Consider the following 20,907-nt stretch of genomic DNA (forward strand, 5'->3'; position numbering starts at 1 on the left):
GGAAGAGTTTCAGCATATTGGGGAGGAATGGCACTGCGCATCAGCGTCATTATCTTCCTACGGTCATGAGAATTGAACCCGCCTGAAGAAGGGATCTGATCCAATTCAGCATCTATGTCTTTCTGAGGATCAGGAATTTCTATGGGAAAAACAACGGCATTAGAATCCCTGGGGGAAACTAGAGAACTGCTAGATGAGGAACGGCAGGTGGTTACGATGTTGGAGTAAAACTTACCCCCAGAATTCCTAGCTCTCTCAGCCGTCCTCAGAGGGATGTTGCGGCGGACGACTTCAGGAATCCCCGCAAGAGGATCAGTTGTCCCTCCAGTTTTCTCCAAGCTAGGAGAAGCGAATGCAGCCTTGGGGACGACAAACCCCTTAGAAGCCTTCGACGTCACTGACTTGAAGACGGGTTTTCCTGTGCTGCCAGCCCTGCGTTTAGAGGTAGGAGCCACGTCCTTGGACGCCTTCCTCGCCTTCTACAAAAAAAAAAGAATAATAAAAAATATGAAAACATAAGTTGTAAACTACAAAGGGAAACACGTCGGAAGATTTGATCAATACCTTCTCCTCAGCAGGAGGGGGAGCCATTTGCTCAGAAATGACTTGCTCGGCGGCCTGCTGACGCTTCCAAGCTTTGAAGGTACTGGCGTCGAGTACCTTCCTTAACCAAGATGGCATATCCACTTGGCCTTTGGAGGCATCGTCCAGCTTACCCATGGCCTCGTCTGAAAAAACAAAATAAAGACATTAGTGCGGTTTTGATTAAACAGTGAAGAGTTGGAAGTATAGATACATTACCTCTCAGCATATACGGACACAAGCCCACAACCGAGAGGAAAATGGGATTGCTCAATTGATCCAGATGAGGCAACCACCCCTCGGGTATGCAGGCCGTCTTGTCCTTGATGACGAGCGGCTTGACCTTGAACAGCGACGAGATCCGTTCCCAGAGCTCGGCGGAGACGGGAGGTAAAGAAGCACCTTTCCCAACCAAGTTGGGCTTGACGTTCCAGCGTCTCATCCTCTCACACATCTCCAGATTGGTGGTTTTGATAACCACCCACTTCTTCCTCCAGTGATGCCACTTAGACGCCTTCCCCATCACCGTTCGATAGGCCCCCTTGTATGTAAGAATCAGCCAGCCCGCGGCGGCTCTCGAAACTTGGGACATAGAGGCGATTCTTAGGAACGCCGGAAGGGAAGGGGTGATGCCTGCAAGCTCGCAGCGAGCAATATAGCCAAACACACCCGCCCAGGAGTTCGGGGACATTTGGCACAGGCCAATATTGAAGCCGTCCAGCAACTCCACCACAAAGGGATGAGGGGGGAATCTCATACCCAGCTTCAGAAACGAGCCGTAAACGGCGAACTCTCCTTTCACCAGTCCAAAGATGGTCCAGTCCATGCCGGCCGGCATACGAAATTTGTACTCCGAACCTAGATTCAGAGACTCCCCATAGGCCTTCCCCTCGAGGGTGAGAAAGTTCAGCCACATCTGAAGTGGGAAGATGGCGCTAGGATGAAGGTGACCTTCCTCACCACCTGACGTACTAGCCGGCGCGGCATCGGTGCTCTCAGGGACGTCCTCTATAGGAGAAGAGGATTCTCCTTCGAACTGCTCCTCGTCTTCTATTCGCGCCATTAAATCCTGCAACAAGCCAAGACTTGTCTCAAAGCAAGGACAAACTTGAAAAAAGAAGACGTCAAAGGGACAAGATGACGCCCTTAGTTTGACGAGACCCAAGCATGACTAAGAAGAGAATTCGGAGGAATCAAAATCAACAAACACATTTTTCCAAAGAAAGCATTTACCTGATAAATCAAAAGAGAGTTTGTGAAAGAACTTGGAGGAAGAACTGCAAGAACACGACTTTGAAGATCGTGGAGGTGCTACGATGGATGTCGGTGGATATAAGACGCCGGAAATCGCCTTCTCCTATTGCTCTCAAATGATCACTGGAAATGAGGGGGAAAATCACTCAAATTGGCCACTTATTTATAGAGGGGTAAGAAATGATTACCCCTGCCACGCGTCATCACCTCGTTGGACACTCCAAGAGCAGTGAAAACTAACGTTTGTTTTCACTCCTCATAAGGGGAAAATGATGTGGGCTTGAATATATCTCCCACAGAGCCCAAAGAGGCAGCCTACGACTCATACTGATCAGATGGGCTCAGACCTAGAAAGAAGGCCTAAAATCCTGCTACTCCACCAGAATAAAGACAGAACCCCATTTGGCAAAGCCCATTCTCTTTGAAAGCCGGTCCAAATATGGAAGGTCCATCATTGCAGGCCGAAGGCCACGTGTCCTAAATCCCCAAGGGGCACGCATCCCGCAGCTAGGGTTGAGGGTGCAGTCCCCAAGAAACCCTAGCACTATAAATAGCTCAGATCCCAAGGTAAAAGGGCATTCAATTCTTGCCCACCAACAACAAACCTATCTTTGCTCTGCCTTCTCTCTACAAATTACTTATCTCTCTAGCTTATACTTACTTAAGCATCGGAGGGAATATTCCTACGGGAATATTCTTGTTTTGCAGGTTTCCAGAAGTTCGTGCCAAGTCATACTTGATACCTCCGAGGAGCGCGTGCCACGTCAGCACCGTAAAAGATCCCACAACAACTATGATAATTAAACGAATAAGAATCAATATACTAAGGAATCTAGGGTGTAGGTTCACCAACAAATAACAATCCAGGACAATAAACAATCGCGATAAGCAACAAAGTAATCAATTAGACTAGCATGCTCTCTCAAGTCGATACTAATCATATACTTAGAATTAACGGGCTCTCGCTACGTATTAACTCTAATTCCACCTATTGACACAAGCCTAAACATCAAATTGCATCTCTCGAATCTTAATTTGATATTGCATAACTACCACAATTAAACCTGCGCAAATCTAATTGTATAGTGAAATAAACCAATCAATAGGAATTAATTACAATGCCAACAATCACAATTATTTAATATCCCTTCATATTATTCAAGGATCCCCAAACCCTAGAAAATAAATTACTCAAGCATAATAACAAATAACAAAGTAATCAACATAATGGAAAACATGATCAAAAGTAATTAATAAAGCAAAATAGAAAGCAATACCTAAATGTAGAACAAAAGGATGAACTAAAAATTGTAGCTTTGATTGAAACCAAAAATAAGTGCTTGGAACAAATTTGAGAGAAAACTAGATTAAGAGCAAATAAACTAAGGGTCTAATACTAGAAAATAAGATGCCTCTCAAATTAACTAAGGCTTGTTTATATAGTTTGCCAAAATAAAGCCTAAAAAACGGAAAAGTAAATGCGCGAAAACTGCTGGAGGTTGATCGGGCGACGCTTCGCCCGATCGGGCGAAGTGCTCGATAGTCGGCCCGATCGGGCGAAATTCCGCCCGATCGGGCGGTTGCAAAATGCCCAGAACAGCGCCCAGAATGACCGCCTGTGAGGGGGTCGAAAAAGCGCGAGGCTAATGCGTGACCTTGTCCCTCGTGGGTGTGACGATTCTTTTTATTCAATCAAGTGTAATTGGATTTCCTGTGAGTATACACCCAATTGACTAGTAATATAGGAGTCGCCATTCAGTTTTTAACGACAATGAGAAAAACTGACAAAACCCGGTTATCGTGACATAAAGGGAGTGCAATTATGTTTGACCACGACGGCCGTAGGTTCCCTTGTGATCCCTGGTGTGGGGATCTCTCAATATACACCCGCAAGGTAGAGATTGAGGGTTCGGGGGACTGTAACTACCGAGAGGAGTACTTCGCTCGTCGATAACTCCAGAGGCAGGATATACTTACTAGCTCAGCATAAATAATTGAAGGGACATGCGTTAACTATTAAACTAATCTGAATTGATTTTAGCAATATGCAACATATAATACTAATTCGACCGTGGTTATCTGATTTAAATAGCATTAAGGGACCTAGCATGATAATCCGATTTCCCAAAAATATTATATTTGTTAGGCGTGATAGAACAATCAGATTAGGTTAGTTTAACAGTTCATAAAAAGGGCGAGGAAAGCAGTTAAATCATCGAAAAGGGACACATTACGACACACCATTGAGAGGTGCGTCACGGTTCTCAGAAAACTAACCACTTTGACTTTGCTATTTCTCCTTTTTATTTAACGAATCTCAATTATGGGACAGGATACGTTCTGTTCGATTTATGGATCGATTGCGACAGAACGCGTGAACAGTTTCGCAGCGAGAGGCTTAGGCTAAGGGTTGGAGTCAATACTCTGAATATAATTGTGTGTTGTTGTGTGTTTCTTCACGTCGAAATTAGGGGCCTATTTATAGGGAAGAGTTTGTGGAAAGATAGAATTGCAGAGTTCTAATCCACAAAGAATTAGGAGAAAACACGTACCCAGGTATTTACAGCGCCCACGCCTGGGCGCCGAAGATTTCGGCGCCCAGCTCTGGGCGTTGAAAATAGGATCCAGGCAATTTCAGCGCCCAGGGCTGGGCGTTGAAATTGCTGTTTTGGGCCGTTTCTTTGTCAGATTCGGATTCCTAGAATCCGGAGAGTTTGAGATTAATTCGAGTCTTTTAGCGCGTATCAATTTTATGACGGAATGCGTCTGGGCCCGTTACGAACTCTAGGCTCGTTAGGATTTTAATTAATACGTAACTCTTATTTTCGAATCCTATTAGGAATAGGTTTCTCGCAGTTTTCTATCTCATTTAGGATTTATGTTTGAATGCAACACCTAATTCTGACAGGTTTCTATCTTTTATGATTTGCCACTTTTAGAAGCTACCTTTTACGGCAGTTGCTATTTTTAACAGGTTTCCATAAATAGCAAGTTTCGGGTGAAATGAAATGGGGAATCGAGATTCGTTTATTTTATAGGATATGCGTTGTCAAGTGGAGTTTTTATGATTTCATCATCGAACCTTTCCCTTGCGGGAATGGGGACAAAAGTAGGTGTCTACAGTTAGCCCCCACTTTGGCCGAGTCTTGGAGTAAGACGATGGTCAAAGTATTAGACGGAGTGCGTCACACAAGCCATGGTGTACGTGACCTGTTTTGCGAGGGTCTCACGAGCCCCCGAGTGATAACATTTTACTTAAGGGTTATCACTTGAAGTGTCGACATATCCCTCACGTGTCATTGGGATTTGTCAACTGATAGTATAGAAACTTCCTCACTTTGTCATTGGAAGGATCTAAAGGTGTGTAGAAACTCCCTCACTTTGTCATTGGGAGTAGCTACAGAGTTTTTTCGAAATCAAAGCTATAAAATGTAATTGGGCCTGGCCAAGCCCAATCACGAGGTAAAACATTTTTTAAAGATTCTCATTTCAGGCTAGCTAAACGAGAAAACCCCCTTGTTTTTATGGGACGTAAAACGAAGGAAAATCCAGCATATCGTTCTTTTTTGGAAAAACGGAAAACCAATCCTTTAATTTTTGGAAAAAGGGAAAACCGAAAAAAGTTATCGCTGCAGCGACTAAGGACCTGCGCGGTTAGTGACGCAGCCCCCGCCCGCTGAAGGTGGGCGAGCCTGTCCGCTGAGGGTGGACTCCCCGTCCGATAGAAGTGGACGAATCTGATTTGATGTTTTGAAAATAAGGACCTACGCGGTTTGTGACGTAGACCCCGCCGGCTGAAGATGGCGAACCTGTCCGCTGAGGGTGGACGCCCCGTCCGATAGAAGTGGACGAATCTGTTTTGAAATTTATTTTGCTTTTTTGAAAATAAGGACCTACCTGGTTTGCGCCTTAAACCCCGCCGGCTGAAGATGGCGAGCCTGTTTGTGTTTTGAAGATCTTATTTTTTGAAAACTGAGGACCTGCGCGGTTAGTGACGCAGACCCCGCCGGCTGAAGATGGCGAGCCTGTTTTATTTTGAAGATTTTATTTTCTTTTCATTTTTGAAAACTGAGGACCTGCGCGGCTAGTGACGCAGACCCCGCCCGCTGAAGGTGGGCGAGCCCTGTCCGCCGAGGGTGGACGTCCCTGAATTTGTTTTTTAATTTGGAACTCGCGTGGTTCGATCTTGCCTAATTGAGGTGGGCAAGTCCCTATTTCTTTGGTTCTTTGTGATTTCTTTTGAGAATTTCTTTTATTCATTCTTGCAAGAGCGAATTCTTTCGAGGGATGCTCGGATTTAGTTGCAACCTGAATGTGGGTTGACAACATGCTCAGACGGACCATTGTCTTGTGGTCATCATCCTTTATGGTTTTGAGTTAGTCCTTACGGCCCAGTTTTGCCACTACCTGGGTCCTTAATTAGGGGACTATGTATAGGTATCAACGACGACCTTTGTCTTGAGGTCGTAAACCGGTTTATTTTTTATTTTTTGAGACATCCAAACACGGAACTTCGTATAGTGTAGTCTGGGAATATTGTTTTTAACTTTGTATACTCTATATTTTCTTTCGAGCCCCCAAGAATTCGTGCTTGACGGTTATTTCTTGTTGAAGAGGTTCCTTGGGGATACGCATTTCGTAATGTCCTTGATCGTGTTTGGAATTGTGCTCGTAAGTGCGAGCGATCTTTGTAGTGGTGTGCTACTTTTAACAAAGCCGTGGGGTGCGACTTTCGGCAATTTTAAAGTCGAATGAATATGGCAGGGCCCTATAGAAGTCAGAGCTGTTGGGTCTGTGACCATTTTCGGCGCCCAAGCCTGGGAGTTAAAGATTTCAGTGCCCAGCGCTGGGCGCTGAAAATAATTTCTGGCGAGGTTTCTTGATGACACAGTTGGCCTCTTGTTCATTCGTTTATTTCACTTGGAAGTTCTATGTATTCTCTTCTCTTTTGTTTTTTTCTTTATTTTTAGAACGCGATGATTTTCTTAAGAAGCTGTAGCCAATTGGTGGACTACGGCGCTTGTCGCTTTGGGGCGATTGTTTTAAGGAACTGTTGCTCTTTAAGGCGTACAGTTACTGCAACAGTTGGGCGAGTCTATATGGCCCGAGGAACATACCTTGAGGCGTAAGACTTTGATCGCTCTTGTTGTTGTATATTTTTTTCTTTTGAACGCGTTCGTGAATGTTCGATACTTAGGATGATGATATGTATGTGCGAACGAGCGTTCATAGAATGGCCGTTGTGTGCGGTCCATTAATCAGTTTGCTTGAATCATTTTTTTTTGAGCAATGACTGATTTTGAATAGTTTGCTTAGAAGCTTGATAGGGTTCAGGCCCATTCATGAAGTGGGCTTAAACATCGTGCCCTTTCGATTGTTCAAACATTTGCTTCGAGAGATTTTTTTTTTTTTTGCTATGGTCGTTTCGTAGCTTGGAGCTCCCAAGTATGCATGTTGGGATGCTTTCTTTTGGCGTACGATTTTTTAGGTTCTTTCGAGAAAGATGCCTTGGGGTTCCGCTCGTGTAGGTGCGAGCTATCCCTTCCGTGGTAGGCAATGTTTTGCTACCTTTAATCCTTAACGTAGAAGTCGTGTGGCTTGCATTTTGAATTTGGGCGATAAGTAGTTTTTTTTTGCCTCTTTTACACATGCTCTTGGTCGTGCCTACATTAGTGTAATATGCCTTACCCTTTTTTAGACTTGTACCGTGGGACGGTTGAACTTATGGTGCAACGTAGGCTTGTGTGGCCTAACGGCGTGTCTTAGAACATTCTTCCAGGCGTTTGGGATATCATTATTTTTGCATTGGAGTACTTCATCATGCCTCGTTCAGGTGTTTGAACAAGTGTAGCACCTTCTGCGTGGGTTTGCACGGTTTATTACTTCGTTCGATGCAAGGATTCATAGGTGTTTCTTTCTTATTTTTATATCTGGGCGAAACTTAGCTAGCAGAAAGATTCAACGCCTAGGCTGGGGCGTTAAAGATATCGGCGCCCAGCTCTGGGCGTTGAAATTGATTTCTGGGTATATTTTGATGATTTTTTTTTCTTTCGCTTTTGCTTTGGAACGATGTAGACTGTGTAACGGGCGCTTTATAGGGCGAGCGTTATGTGCAGTGGTTTGATCGGAGTTTTGGTGACTCGCGATTTTCAGTTACCCTTGTTAGTGGGGTGACTTTATATTCTAAGTAGTGCTTTAGAATTTGGGAGGGGTTGTAGCAATTCTAAGGTTCGTTTTGCACGATTAAAGCTTAGGATTGAGCCCCTATGACATATGTATAGCATTAGCGTCGAGAATTTGCGATAAAATCGTCATTTCGAGCATTTTTAGAGTGTTTTTCTCAAGCCCCCAATTGTAGCTACGGGATTGTCTTGGTGCTATAATGCTTTGCATACGTTTTTATGCATTCATGGTGACATGGATCATGAATAGTTTGAACCAGACTCGTTTAGTGCGAGGTATGTTCGAGTAGTGATTTTGTTGCTTCTCTTGTAAATGTCGTATTGTGCGACATTGCCATGGTCAAGGTAGTCACATGTTGAAGTGTGCCTTGTCCAAAAGCTTGGTGCCTTTCTTTACCCATAATCATATTTGGAAATCTTTTTGACTCACTTGCAACATCGAGATAAACACATACTTAGCTTAAACCAACGACACCTTATTATGTTCGAGGAAGTCTTTGAAAATTATTTGAAAATTATTTAAAATCCGAATCCTACTATGTACAGTCCGAGGTGTCCTAAGTAAGTTGACTTATAGAAGGGTTCGTACAGGATTACATGAATGAATACTGTTACGATTTTTGGAATGTTGTCTAAGGATTTGTTGGAAGCCAGGGTACGGCGTCAAGATATACTTGTGCCCGTTTGGCATATGCTTTAGGCTTTTAGGGCCATCTTTTCCAGAATTGCGGGAATATAAACCGTTGTCAAATTGACTTAGATTCACTTGGTGTATGTCTGTACAAAAGGTCAAGGTATATTTAGTTCTTTCCCTAGCTCTTTCATTTCAATTTTTAGCCCCCAATTGCTATTATGTCTTCCCATTAAGGATGCTTTCAGATTTCGATTTTAGATGCCCGTGTCATATGTCTGAGTAGGGTGAGCCTTGGTTAAGTGCCAAGTCCTATTGACAATGTCTGATTTTTTCAAAGGGGATTCGCAAGCATATGAATTACCATGAACGGGTGCCCTGAGTTCGAAGGAACGATGGGGCAATGCCGTAGAACAATCCTCTTTATTGCAAGCTTACTACCCTTACTACTTGTTGGCGATCATGACTGTGTCTAGTGGTGAAAGAAAGTCTTTAAGTGAGTTAGTTTGCTTTAGGGAGGGTCAAGTCGAGTACTTTGGAGGTCATGGACGCTTGCGCTAGCCCCCATTCAATTGAGGCAAATCGATCTTTTTGAGTCTTTGCTAAGTGCCTAGGAGTGTGAGTGCTCCTTCTGGCAAGGGTACGTGCCTTTATTATTTTTCGATGTGTGCTCATTAATTTTGGCATCTTGGTGACTTGGATTCTTCCTTTGACTTAAATTTTCCTTTCGACTTGGGTTGCAAGTAATTAAATTTCAATAAGGGACTTCTATTTTTATTCTTGTTATTCTATAGGTTTTAATATTTTTGCAAATTGGTTGGACCGAATCATGGATTGCCTACGTATCCGCCTTAAATAGATTTAATTTGGAATCAGGTCTTGCGTAGTTCTTAGCCTAGAAAATGGTTTCTTAGAATGCCGATTTTAAACAAGTATGTTCTGAGGTGGAAACATATTATTTGAAACGGTAGAATAAGTGAAGTTTATTATTATTTAAATCCGCTGCCTTGCCGTAAGACAAAAAATTTGTTTTATATTTTTGAGTACATGTATTTTCTTTTCATGTGTTTTTTTTTTGGTACGTATACCTGAATACGTGTTGTACCCCTCCAAGTGTTCGTTATTTTTCCGTGCATGTGCGGATAAAATGACGAGCACTTCTGGACAAATTTTCAGCAAGCAGAGAGATTCGGCGCCCAGGCTTGGGCGCTAAAGATTTCGGCGCCCAGCTCTGGGCGCTGAAAATGGTTTCTGGGCGGATATTTTTTTTTGGTGCGCTAAATGCTTCTCTATTTTTCTTTTTAGACTAACTTTAGAGGCGCTTTTGCAAAGTTTCTTTTTTATTATTCACATTTTTTTTTTTTTTGCACTTTTCATTTGTTTCCTTTTTTTGTTTGTGACTCAAGACGGCTTGAAAGATGGGTTGAATGAGATAGGAGAATTTGTGTAGGTGTTGGTCAAGCATGAGGATTATATCTGCTAGGGCTCACAATTTGCAGCTTCGTGCTAGTGTCACGAGTTTACATCAACCAAGGCCGATGAGTAGCATGGGGATGGCTCGAGGGTATATCAACAGGATGTATCCACACAAGTTATATGGTCATTATGCTAATGGTGGTGTAAGAACAGGTTTTGGGATTTGGAAATAATGGGTATGACGCACGTGTCAATGGCCGTGCGTGGTTTGCGGTTGACAACAAGTTCAAGAACAAGAGTCGAGGTAATGGTTTCTTGGGTTATGGCAATGAGAACATGGATGGGTTAGATGAGCTGAACAGGGACCCCAGAGCGAACGCGTCTAAGAGCATAAGGATTGGAAAGGGTAGACATCGTAGAATTTTATGATTTGGATTGGTTAACTCAATTCTTTTCCTTCGTTTACTTGGGTGGATTTCGCACTTTGGGAGGTACGGGCTAAGTATTTCATGGCTCTTTTCGCTCTCCCTTTTCTCTTTCTATTTTTTTCTTCTTGCTTGGGATTTCTCCCCAACATAAATCCTTCGAATTTTTCATTTGGGCTAAAAAGGTAGATGGTTGTGGTCTTTGAGTCACGAGGTGAGACTGAGTGAGCCTCGTTTGGTAGGCCTATAGTGGACCTTTTAACTTTAGTGGGCCTAGGGTGGACCATTAATTTTAGTTGGCCTAGGGTGGACCTTTAAATTGTCTTACTTTGCAAGCGTATTTAGTCGTTTCTTAAAATGTGCAAATAGCGTAGATTCAAAATGTTATTTTTACCTTATTAAAATTTAACGAAAGAATTACATCGAAAATAATTTTGGCTTCTTTTCAGATTCCAGTTTCTAGGATTTAATTGGAAGTTGTGATTTAGACTCGAACTTTCATTAATCTTTCTGATTATAACCCGTGTATGAATACAAGGAGGTGGCCTAGACTCAAAATAATGACGTGGCGTAAGCCTATAATACTTGACCAAGCGACTCTCAGACTTAGGCTAATTGGACCATAACTTTCGTTGGTTGACACTTTAGATTTTAACCCTTGGGTGTTCATTTGTCTCGCGCCATTTTGCTTAATGTTGGCAAGGTAGTTAATTGGGGGGATCGAATTTTTATTTTTGCATAGAATCATTAGTGCGGCTTCTCTCTTAGTGTGTATTGCTTTTACCCCAATGGTTGTCTTATGGCATGCCGATTTGGGTATTTTCATGGTTGGTCATGTTGCATTCATGGAAAATCTTTTAGTCCGTACTTAGTAGTATTTCATGGAGCGAGTGACTCGAGAGGACTATGATAATCGTGACCCAATGTGATTATAAGCCTTGGGGCCATTAATTTTTTCTTTGCCAATGGTATTAACACCTTAGGTTCACTTTGGGGGTTGTGCGACTATGGGGGAATGATTTCCAGAATGTGACCGTTTCCATTTTGCAAATACATAACATATTCTTTTTATGGGTGAGAGAGAGTATTGAGGCCGTGGATTCCTAGCAAGGGATGACAATTACATATGGGTGCTCATTGATTTAAATGTTAGGAGGGGAGACTCAATATGGTTTAACCTTTTAACTTGCAGAACGACACCAAGCATTGAGACCGATTCTATGGATAAGACAACTAAGACTTAGGATTTAGATTGTACTTTGGCATAGCCTAGTCTAGGCTCGGATTTATTTTTTATTTGAACATTATTTTTTGAAGAATTTATTCGAACACCATTTTTTTTTGAATTCTTTGCCCATGTGACATTCAAGGTCGTTTAATTAGCATGCTCGGTTTTGGTGCCGAGCATTGTCGTCGTAGGAGGCCTAACAACGACACAAAGAGTTATTTTATTTTTTACAAGTCGCTTTTTAGAATCGAGTGCCTTTCATACGCCCTCGCAGCAATTTTTTCAAAAAGTTTCTTTTTTTTGCTACGTAGATTTTTTTATGCGCAGGCACCGAGGCTGCTGTGCCTGACCAAAAGGCCAGGCAGCAACTTCAGCGCCCAGCAGTGGGCGTGAGAAATAGCGGCGCCCAGCCAGGGGCGTTGAAAATGCGTCCCTGGCTGGTTCTCATTTTCAGTTTTCGTCTACTTTTGTTTTTGCGACTTTAAATTTGCGTGCTTGCCTAATAACGTCCTTACGCGTTGTGCAGCGTTTGTGGGATTCGTTACAGGCCATCCCGAGCGTCGCTTATTTTTGTGGCGATCGTTCGGGTTTGTGGAACACGTATTTTGGTATAAATCTTTGGCCAATTGGTTTATGAATGTTTGGGTAATTTTTAAGGTCGTTGGTTTTTCTAGGATTATTTGTCTAGCATTATTCGTATGCACAATCATAACATAGTCACATAGTTCGCTACACATAACTACATTACAAACATGGATTTGAAAATTAAATATGTCATGTAGTTTATGATAGGCTTCTATGGGTAGTTATTTGTGCCTGGCTTGGTACCGCTTCTATCGTAGATCCAACACATGCCCCGGTCGAGGTAGTGTCTTCAACAGACGAATTTCGCTCAAGAGGCCAACCCGCAAGTGCAAGCCAAGGGGGCATGCAGGCGAGAGGGACCTAATGGGCGAGCGATTGGGTTCGGGATAGGTGTACTACCTGCACAAGTACCGAGTGGGAAACATGCGCGGCGTAGCACCCCCCTATTGGCGAAAAAAGGTATCCTTAGTCCCAACTCCCGAGGGAGCCGAGATTCGTTATGATGTTCTGTCCGTTCACATTAATATGCTGATTTTCAGGTCGTCCCAACTTGATGGGGAAATAAACGCGGGGTAGGATCGTTTCACCCTTCGGCTATTTTGATTACCTACAAGCACGAGTATTTCCTTCACTATCCCCAGTGGAGTCGCCACTGTGAGGGGGTCGAAAAAGCGCGAGGCTAATGCGTGACCTTGTCCCTCGTGGGTGTGACGATTCTTTTTATTCAATCAAGTGTAATTGGATTTCCTGTGAGTATACACCCAATTGACTAGTAATATAGGAGTCGCCATTCAATTTTTAACGACAATGAGAAAAACTGACAAAACCCGGTTATCGTGACATAAAGGGAGTGCAATTATGTTTGACCACGACGGCCGTAGGTTCCCTTGTGATCCCTGGTGTGGGGATCTCTCAATATACACCCGCAAGGTAGAGATTGAGGGTTCGGGGGACTGTAACTACCGAGAGGAGTACTTCGCTCGTCGATAACTCCAGAGGCATGATATCCTTACTAGCTCATCATAAATAATTGAAGGGACATGCGTTAACCATTAAACTAATCTGAATTGATTTTAGCAATATGCAACATATAATACTAATTCGATCGTGGTTATCTGATTTAAATAACATTAAGGGACCTAGCATGATAATCCGATTTCCCAAAAATATTATATTTGTTAGGCGTGATAGGACAATCAGATTAGGTTAGTTTAACAGTTCATAAAAAGGGCGAGGAAAGCAGTTAAATCATCGAAAAGGGACACATTACGACGCACCCTTGAGAGGTGCGTCACGGTTCTCAGAAAAGTAACCACTTTGACTTTGCTATTTCTCCTTTTTATTTAACGAATCTCAGTTATGGGACAGGATACGTTCTGTTCGATTTATGGATCGATTTCGACAGAACGCGTGAACAGTTTCGCAGCGAGAGGCTTAGGCTAAGGGTTGGAGTCAATACTCTGAATATAATTGTGTGTTGTTGTGTGTTTCTTCACGTCGAAATTAGGGGCCTATTTATAGGGAAGAGTTCGTGGAAAGATAGAATTGCAGAGTTCTAATCCACAAAGAATTAGGAGAAAACACGTACCCAGGTATTTGCAGCGCCCAGGCCTGGGCGGCGAAGATTTCGGCGCCCAGCTCTGGGCGTTGAAAATAGGATCCAGGCAATTTCAGCGCCCAGGGCTGGGCGTTGAAATTGCTGTTTTGGGCCGTTTCTTTGTCAGATTCGGATTCCTAGAATCCGGAGAGTTTGAGATTAATTCGAGTCTTTTAGCGCGTATCAATTTTATGACGGAATGCGACTGGGTCCGTTACGAACTCTAGGCTCGTTAGGATTTTAATTAATACGTAACTCTTATTTCCGAATCCTATTAGGAATAGGATTCTCGCAGTTTTCTATCTCATTTAGGATTTATGTTGGAATGCAACACCTAATTCTGACAGGTTTCTATCTTTTATGATTTGCCACTTTTAGAAGCTATCTTTTACGGCAGTTGCTATTTTTAGCGGGTTTCCATAAATAGCAGGTTTCGGGTGAAATGAAATGGGGAATCGAGATTCGTTTATTTTATAGGAGATGCGTTGTCAAGTGGAGTTTTTATGCTTTCATCATCGAACCTTTCCCTTGCGGGAATGGGGACAAAAGTAGGTGTCTACACCGCCCGATCCGGATCGGGCGAAGCCCGCCCGATCGGTCGCGTGTTGAAACTGCACGATCCTCTATCTTCAAAACGTCATATCTCCTTCGTTATTTGTTAAAATTAGGCGAGTGACCACTTGTTGGAAAGATATTGAAGTCTAGAATCCAACCCAATTAGAATTACATAATTTGGAGTTGTAGAACTTGAGTTATGCTTAAAATAGTGGACTATAGTCATTTTTGTACTTCCTTCGTTATTCGCTTTGCTTCAAAACTCTTCAAACTTAATGTTTGTGCTCTCGAAAGTACATAATCTCTTGTATTGATTCAAATGAGTAGGAAATTCACAAAAATATGCTAATTCCTACAATGATGAACCTGAAACTACAAACACACTACAAGGAGCACATTAGTACTAAAAATCGCTCCGAAGAGCTCATTTGAGATCAAAAAGTTATAAGGGACGGGGGTAAAAACTCTATATAAAACACACATATTAAACTCCCCCAAGCTAGATCCTTGCTTGTCCCTAAGCAAGGAAATCATCGATTAATACAAGACCAACTTCACCCCCAACATATTTCAAAATGAAAACCACAATTCAAGGCAAAATCCAACGAGAATGCATCAATGTCAACCAATCAAATCCACCCAACCACAAATCCTTCCTAACAATCGTCATGCAAAGCAAACCACAAGTGCACAATGGAATTTAAGACTAGTGCTCACACACTCGTCACTCATTTATGTGGCGGATAAAAGATGTACCCGTTTGCTCTCCTCCCAACATATAAGTGAACAATGCCCTCCCAAACTCACAACACTCGTGTGTCTAGAAAAAACATACACTCAACCTAGTAGTCGACTCGAAATGTGTCATGTCATAACTTGCATTGATAAACAACTATTTTCACATAAGTACGACTCTATGCACAAAGGTCGGAAGGTCTTCAAAGTTTGTAATGTTAGGCTTAGGTATGGGTGCGGTAAGTTTGGGTATAATGTGAGCTTTAAAGCCTTGGCCTTGGGGAGCATAAATCCTAAAAACAACCATGATCAACCGATATAATGACCATAACTCTCCCATTCAACACATGACAAAACAACAAATAGCCAACACCATACTTTCTTGCCTTTTTTCCACAATTGTAACCAATCACTCATAAGGATATGAATTTGCAAAACTTGATTGAAACAATACTTTGAACTTTTTTATGAGAGTAATAAATTTTTCTCTTTCTTTTCCTTTTCAATCTCTCTTTTTTTTCTTTCTTTTTAGAAACCTTCACATTTGTTTTGTTCTTTCATCTCTTTTCATTTTCAACTCATTTTCAACAACAAACATGATAAGACAAACTCCTTTTTCAATACCCACTTTGTGCTCAAAATGTAGCACATTACAACTCCCTCACCTCACTACTATTAGCTCCCCCAAGCTAGGCTTGGGACTAGTAACCAATGGGGTTTTACAGGCTTGTAATGTGGCTAGTCACCGAATAAAGGGGCACAAGCAACAACATGGGTAGAAAAGGAGGGAACAAATGTATCTAGATTCATCTGAAGGCTACCTAAACAGAAAAATGCCTTTGTCCTTCACAATGTGCATGTATATGAGTCATAAAACACTACTAATAGTTGTAAATCAATACTCAAAATCAATGACACACCAGGAAGCTATCACACATCCTAACCAAATCAACTAGTCAAGAACCAAGTCCACAAATAGTTAGTCGGAGTTGACTCATGTTAAGGCATCAAAGCAATCGAATATCAAATCATGGCTAACACATCTACATTGCCCATCATCAAATAACAAGAATCAAAACAATTTTTCGTTCAAGGGGCACAGGGAAGCATGATATTGTATTCATCGGAACGTATTTTTGTATTTTTTTTTCTTTTTTCAAAGCAATAAACTACTCTAGAAAACATTAAACACACCAAAATAAACACACAAAAATAAGTAAATGCAAAAATAAAAGAAAAAACATACCTAATATGTACAAGTGAGTGAAACACCCCCCCAAGCTAAATCAGACCATGTCCTCATTGGCTCAAGGGTATCATGAGGAAAGTGAGCAACCCGTGGCTTATTTGTCGTTGATACGCAAATCGCCCGATCGGGCAGCAGATCGCCCGATCGGGCGAATTTCGAACCTTTTCGTTGAATCTGTGCGCACCCGATCGGGCGCTCCTCGCCCGATCCGGATCGGGCGAAATGCAATGCCCATTTTCTTCGACTATTTCCAACCCAGAATCATCTCAAACCCTCGAACTGACGTCATCACCAACCGCCCGATCGGGCGGAATTTCACCCGATCGGGCATTTGACTCGCCCTTTGAGTCGATCGGGCAACCGTCGCCTGTTCGGGCGATTTTCCAACATTTTCCTTGAATCGACACGCGCCCGATCGGGCGCTCCTCGCCCGATCCGGATTGGGCGAAACGCAGACTACTCCGTTTCAGCTTGAATTCAACTTTTTCGAACTTGGAGCCTTAGACCTGCACAGCATTAAACGTCCAAACCGTAAAATACCCTCTTCTCACCTCTCTAATACCAAAAAATACAATGAAACACACACTTGCTCAAAAATTATACTAAAACACACAAACGAAAGCGAAAAATACACTACGAAAAGCAATAAACGGATAGTGAAATACTCATCCCCTATTAGATTGATGCAATGTCCCCATTACACAATCTCAGTTTATGTGCAGACAACAAAAGGAAGGGGATGAGAGCCACGACAACTCATCGAATGGGGGCACCAAAGATGGTGCCATCTGGTGTCAATTCAAATGCCTTGGATGAGCTATGTGGTGCTGGAAGTGGCAAATCACGACCCCTATCATGAATGCGGTGCCCACCGTTCACCGAGCTTTCGGCCTTTCGGGTCTCAGCATCATCAAATCGTGCTTCCTTTCGAACCCATGCCAAAGAGTTCATACTCCGATCGCCTCCACCTGCAATACAATTTGAAACATGCGCTTTTTCCGAGGAGTTATTAGAGTTAGTATGAGTCAATTCAGTGTTAAAATAATCATTAGAAACATGGACTCCAAAACATGACTCCTCTACCATAGGGCTCTTAGAAACATGGGTTAAATTGAAAGTAACCTTGTCATCCCCCACATTCAAGGTCAGCTTGCCATTTTTGACATCTATGATTGCCCCCGCAGTGTGTAGGAAAGGTCGACCTAAAATAATAGGAATCTGCCTGTCCTCTTCCATGTCCAACACAACAAAATCAACAGGAATAAAAAATTTACCCACTCTAACAGGCACATCTTCTAAAACACCTAGGGGGTATTTTACAGATCTATCAGCCATTTGCAGAGTTATGTTGGTAACTTTTAAATCACCCATGTTCAACTTAGTACATACAGACATGGGCATGACACTAACACTGGCACCTAAATCACATAAGGCTTTGTCAATAAAAAGGTTGCCAATATTACATGGGATAGAGAAACTCCCGGGGTCCTTCAACTTGGGTGGAGACTTATTTTGTAGTAAGGCACTGCACTCTTCAGTAAATGCAACAGTCTCCACCTCACTAAATGCTCTCTTCCTAGTCAAGATGTCTTTCATGTATTTAGCATATGCAGGTACTTGAGTAATTAATTCAGTGAAAGGGACCGTTACCTGCAGATTCTTTACCACTTCTAAGAACTTACCAAACTGCTTGTCTAGCTTGTTCTTTAGCTGACGATGAGGGAAGTGGAGTTTGATAGGTGGAACTTGTATCTCAACTTTCTTCTCAACCCTTGTGTTAGCTTCCTCCTCCTTGACCACCTTCTCACTTTCTCTTGGCACAGCACCACTGGCAGATACTTCAACCTCTTTTTCAATAGTCATAGGCGGCCCATCATACTCATATCCACTCTGCAAAGTGACAACATTACAGACTCTCTGGTCACAGGCTGTGAAGGGAGTTGACCCTTGGGTCTCTCTGCGAGAGTAGTAGCCATTTATGCCAACTGTTTATCCATGATCTTGTTATGAGCAGTGAGGGCATCGATTTTGGCATCCTTTTCGCTTAGAGACTTCTGCAATTCTAACATCAAATTCCGCATCTCAACAAGCATGGGATCAGGCTGTGTGGGTTGAGGTTGTGGAGGAAAGCCAGGTGGTCCACTAGGCTGCGGGTTGTAGTTACTTCGCGGTTGGTAGGGCTGCTGTGGTGGTGGTTGGTAAGGTTGTTGTGGTGGTGGAGGATGTTGAATCTGGTGGGGGTTCTGAATATTAGTACTTCTATATGATAATAGGGGGTTGTTTTTATACCCCTCATTGTATGAGTTGGAGTACGGATTGTTCTGCTTGTAGGCCTGGAATGCATTGCATTGTTCAATAGAGCTCCTACATTCCGGTGCATAATGACCTTGCATCCTACAACTATTACAGACATTGGCCAACTGAGCACTCATTGCGGCGACACTAGCTTGTTGGGTGGCTTGGGAAGATGCGTTTTGCATATTATCCAGCTTGTGATGTAGGGCAGTTAGCTGAGTAGTAAGCTGTTCAATAGAGTTCAACACATGCTTAACACCACGATCGGCAAAACCTCTAGGATTCCCATATTGGGCACTATGGATGGCTATCTCCTCAATCACCTCTAAAGCTCTAGGCACCTCCAGTTGCATAAATCTCCCACTGGCAGCTGAATCCAAAAGACACCTAGACTCATTACCCAGACCATTATAGAACTGCTGAACCAGGAACCAGTCCTCCAAACCATGGTGTGGGCACTCTCTTTGCAAGTCCTTGAATCTTTCCCAAACCTCGAACAAACTCTCATCTGCTTGTTGAGAGATACCTAATATCTGTCCCCTTAGACGAGCTGTCTTCTCAGGTGGGAAATATTTAACATAGAATGCAAGGGCCAAAGAATTCCAATCGGTGATTTTCATAGCTGCGCGGTTGAGACTATTAATCCATAGCTTTGCCTTCCCACTCAATGAAAATGGAAAGAGTATCTCCATAGTCTGCTCCGGTGATAAATTCTTCTGCTTAATGGTGGCACAATACTGAATGAAAGACTGAATATGGAGATTAGGATCTTCACCCTTTTCCCCACCGAATTGGTGTCTCTCGATCATGTTTATCAGCTGGGGTTCGATCTTGAAATTCTCGACCGCAATGGAAGGCATGATTGCATTGGGAAGCATAGGCAGACTTGGTTTAGAGTAGTCTGTAAGCTTGGGCACAACTGGGGGTGGCGGTGGTGGTGCTTGGTCACTCATCTCTGAATCTGTATGGAATAGATTGCTAATCAGATAGTCGGATTCAGAGTCAGAATAGTCTCTCAACTGTTCAACGAATCTACGCCGTCTACGAAAGGTCCGTTCAGGTTCAGGATCGGACGAAGTCAGATCGCTGGTATGGACAGTCCTGGGCATAAACAAGCAAAAACTAGAAAACAGTCGGGAGATCCGATCTCAAGGAACGGGATTCCCTTGAGAAGTAACAAACAATAATCTAGAAAAACAATTAATAACAGAAAATAAAACCGTTTCCCTGGCAACGGCGCCAAAATTTGACAGGCTAAAGTCGTATCACCTAATCAAAAATAACCTAAGTCCACTAGCTAGGTAGCAAGGGAAGTCAGGATCGAATCCACAGGGAAACAATGTTCTTTCTACTATTAATCAATCAGACAAGACTTTTGGAAACAAGAGTTGGTTTGATGGTTTGCTAAAACTACTACGATAATTAAACGAATAAGAATCAATATACTAAGGAATCTAGGATGTAGGTTCACAAACAAATAACAATCCAGGAAATAAACAATCGCGATAATCAACAAAGTAATCAATTAGACTAGCATGCTCTCTCAAGTCGATACTAATCATAGACTTAGAATTAACGGGCTCTCGCTACGTATTAACTCTAATTCCACCTATTGACACAAGCCTAAACATCAAATTGCATCTCTCGAATATTAATATTATATTGCATAACTACCACAATTAAACCTGCGCAAATCTAATTGTATAGTGAAATAAACCAATCAATAGGAACTAATTACAATGCCAACAATCACAATTATTCAATGTCCCTTCATATTATTCAAGGATCCCCAAACCCTAGAAAATAAATTACTCAAGCATAATAACAAATAACAAAGTAATCAACATAATGGAAAACATGATCAAAAGTAATTAATAAAGCAAAATAGAAAGCAATACCTAAATGTAGAACAAAAGGATGAACTAAAAATTGTAGCTTTGATTGAAACCAAAAATAAGTGCTTGGAACAAATTTGAGAGAAAACTAGATTAAGAGCAAATAAACTAAGGGTCTAATACTAGAAAATAAGATGCCTCTCAAATTAACTAAGGCTTGTTTATATAGTTTGCCAAAATAAAGCCTAAAAAACGGAAAAGTAAATGCGCGAAAACTGCTGGAGGTTGATCGGGCGACGCTTCGCCCGATCGGGCGAAGTGCTCGATAGTCGGCCCGA

General features: G+C 42.3%; 1 non-coding gene across 1 annotated transcript; it reads left to right on the forward strand.

The window, feature by feature from the left end:
• The first annotated feature begins 19,175 nt into the window (after positions 1–19,175).
• On the forward strand, positions 19,176–19,282 carry LOC130468273 (small nucleolar RNA R71). Its single transcript, XR_008928682.1, has one exon. It is a non-coding gene; the product is annotated as a small nucleolar RNA R71 (small nucleolar RNA).
• Positions 19,283–20,907: the final 1,625 nt, after the last annotated feature.

This window comes from Spinacia oleracea, chromosome 2, assembly GCF_020520425.1.
Source record: "Spinacia oleracea cultivar Varoflay chromosome 2, BTI_SOV_V1, whole genome shotgun sequence".
NCBI classification, from domain to species: domain Eukaryota; kingdom Viridiplantae; phylum Streptophyta; class Magnoliopsida; order Caryophyllales; family Amaranthaceae; genus Spinacia; species Spinacia oleracea.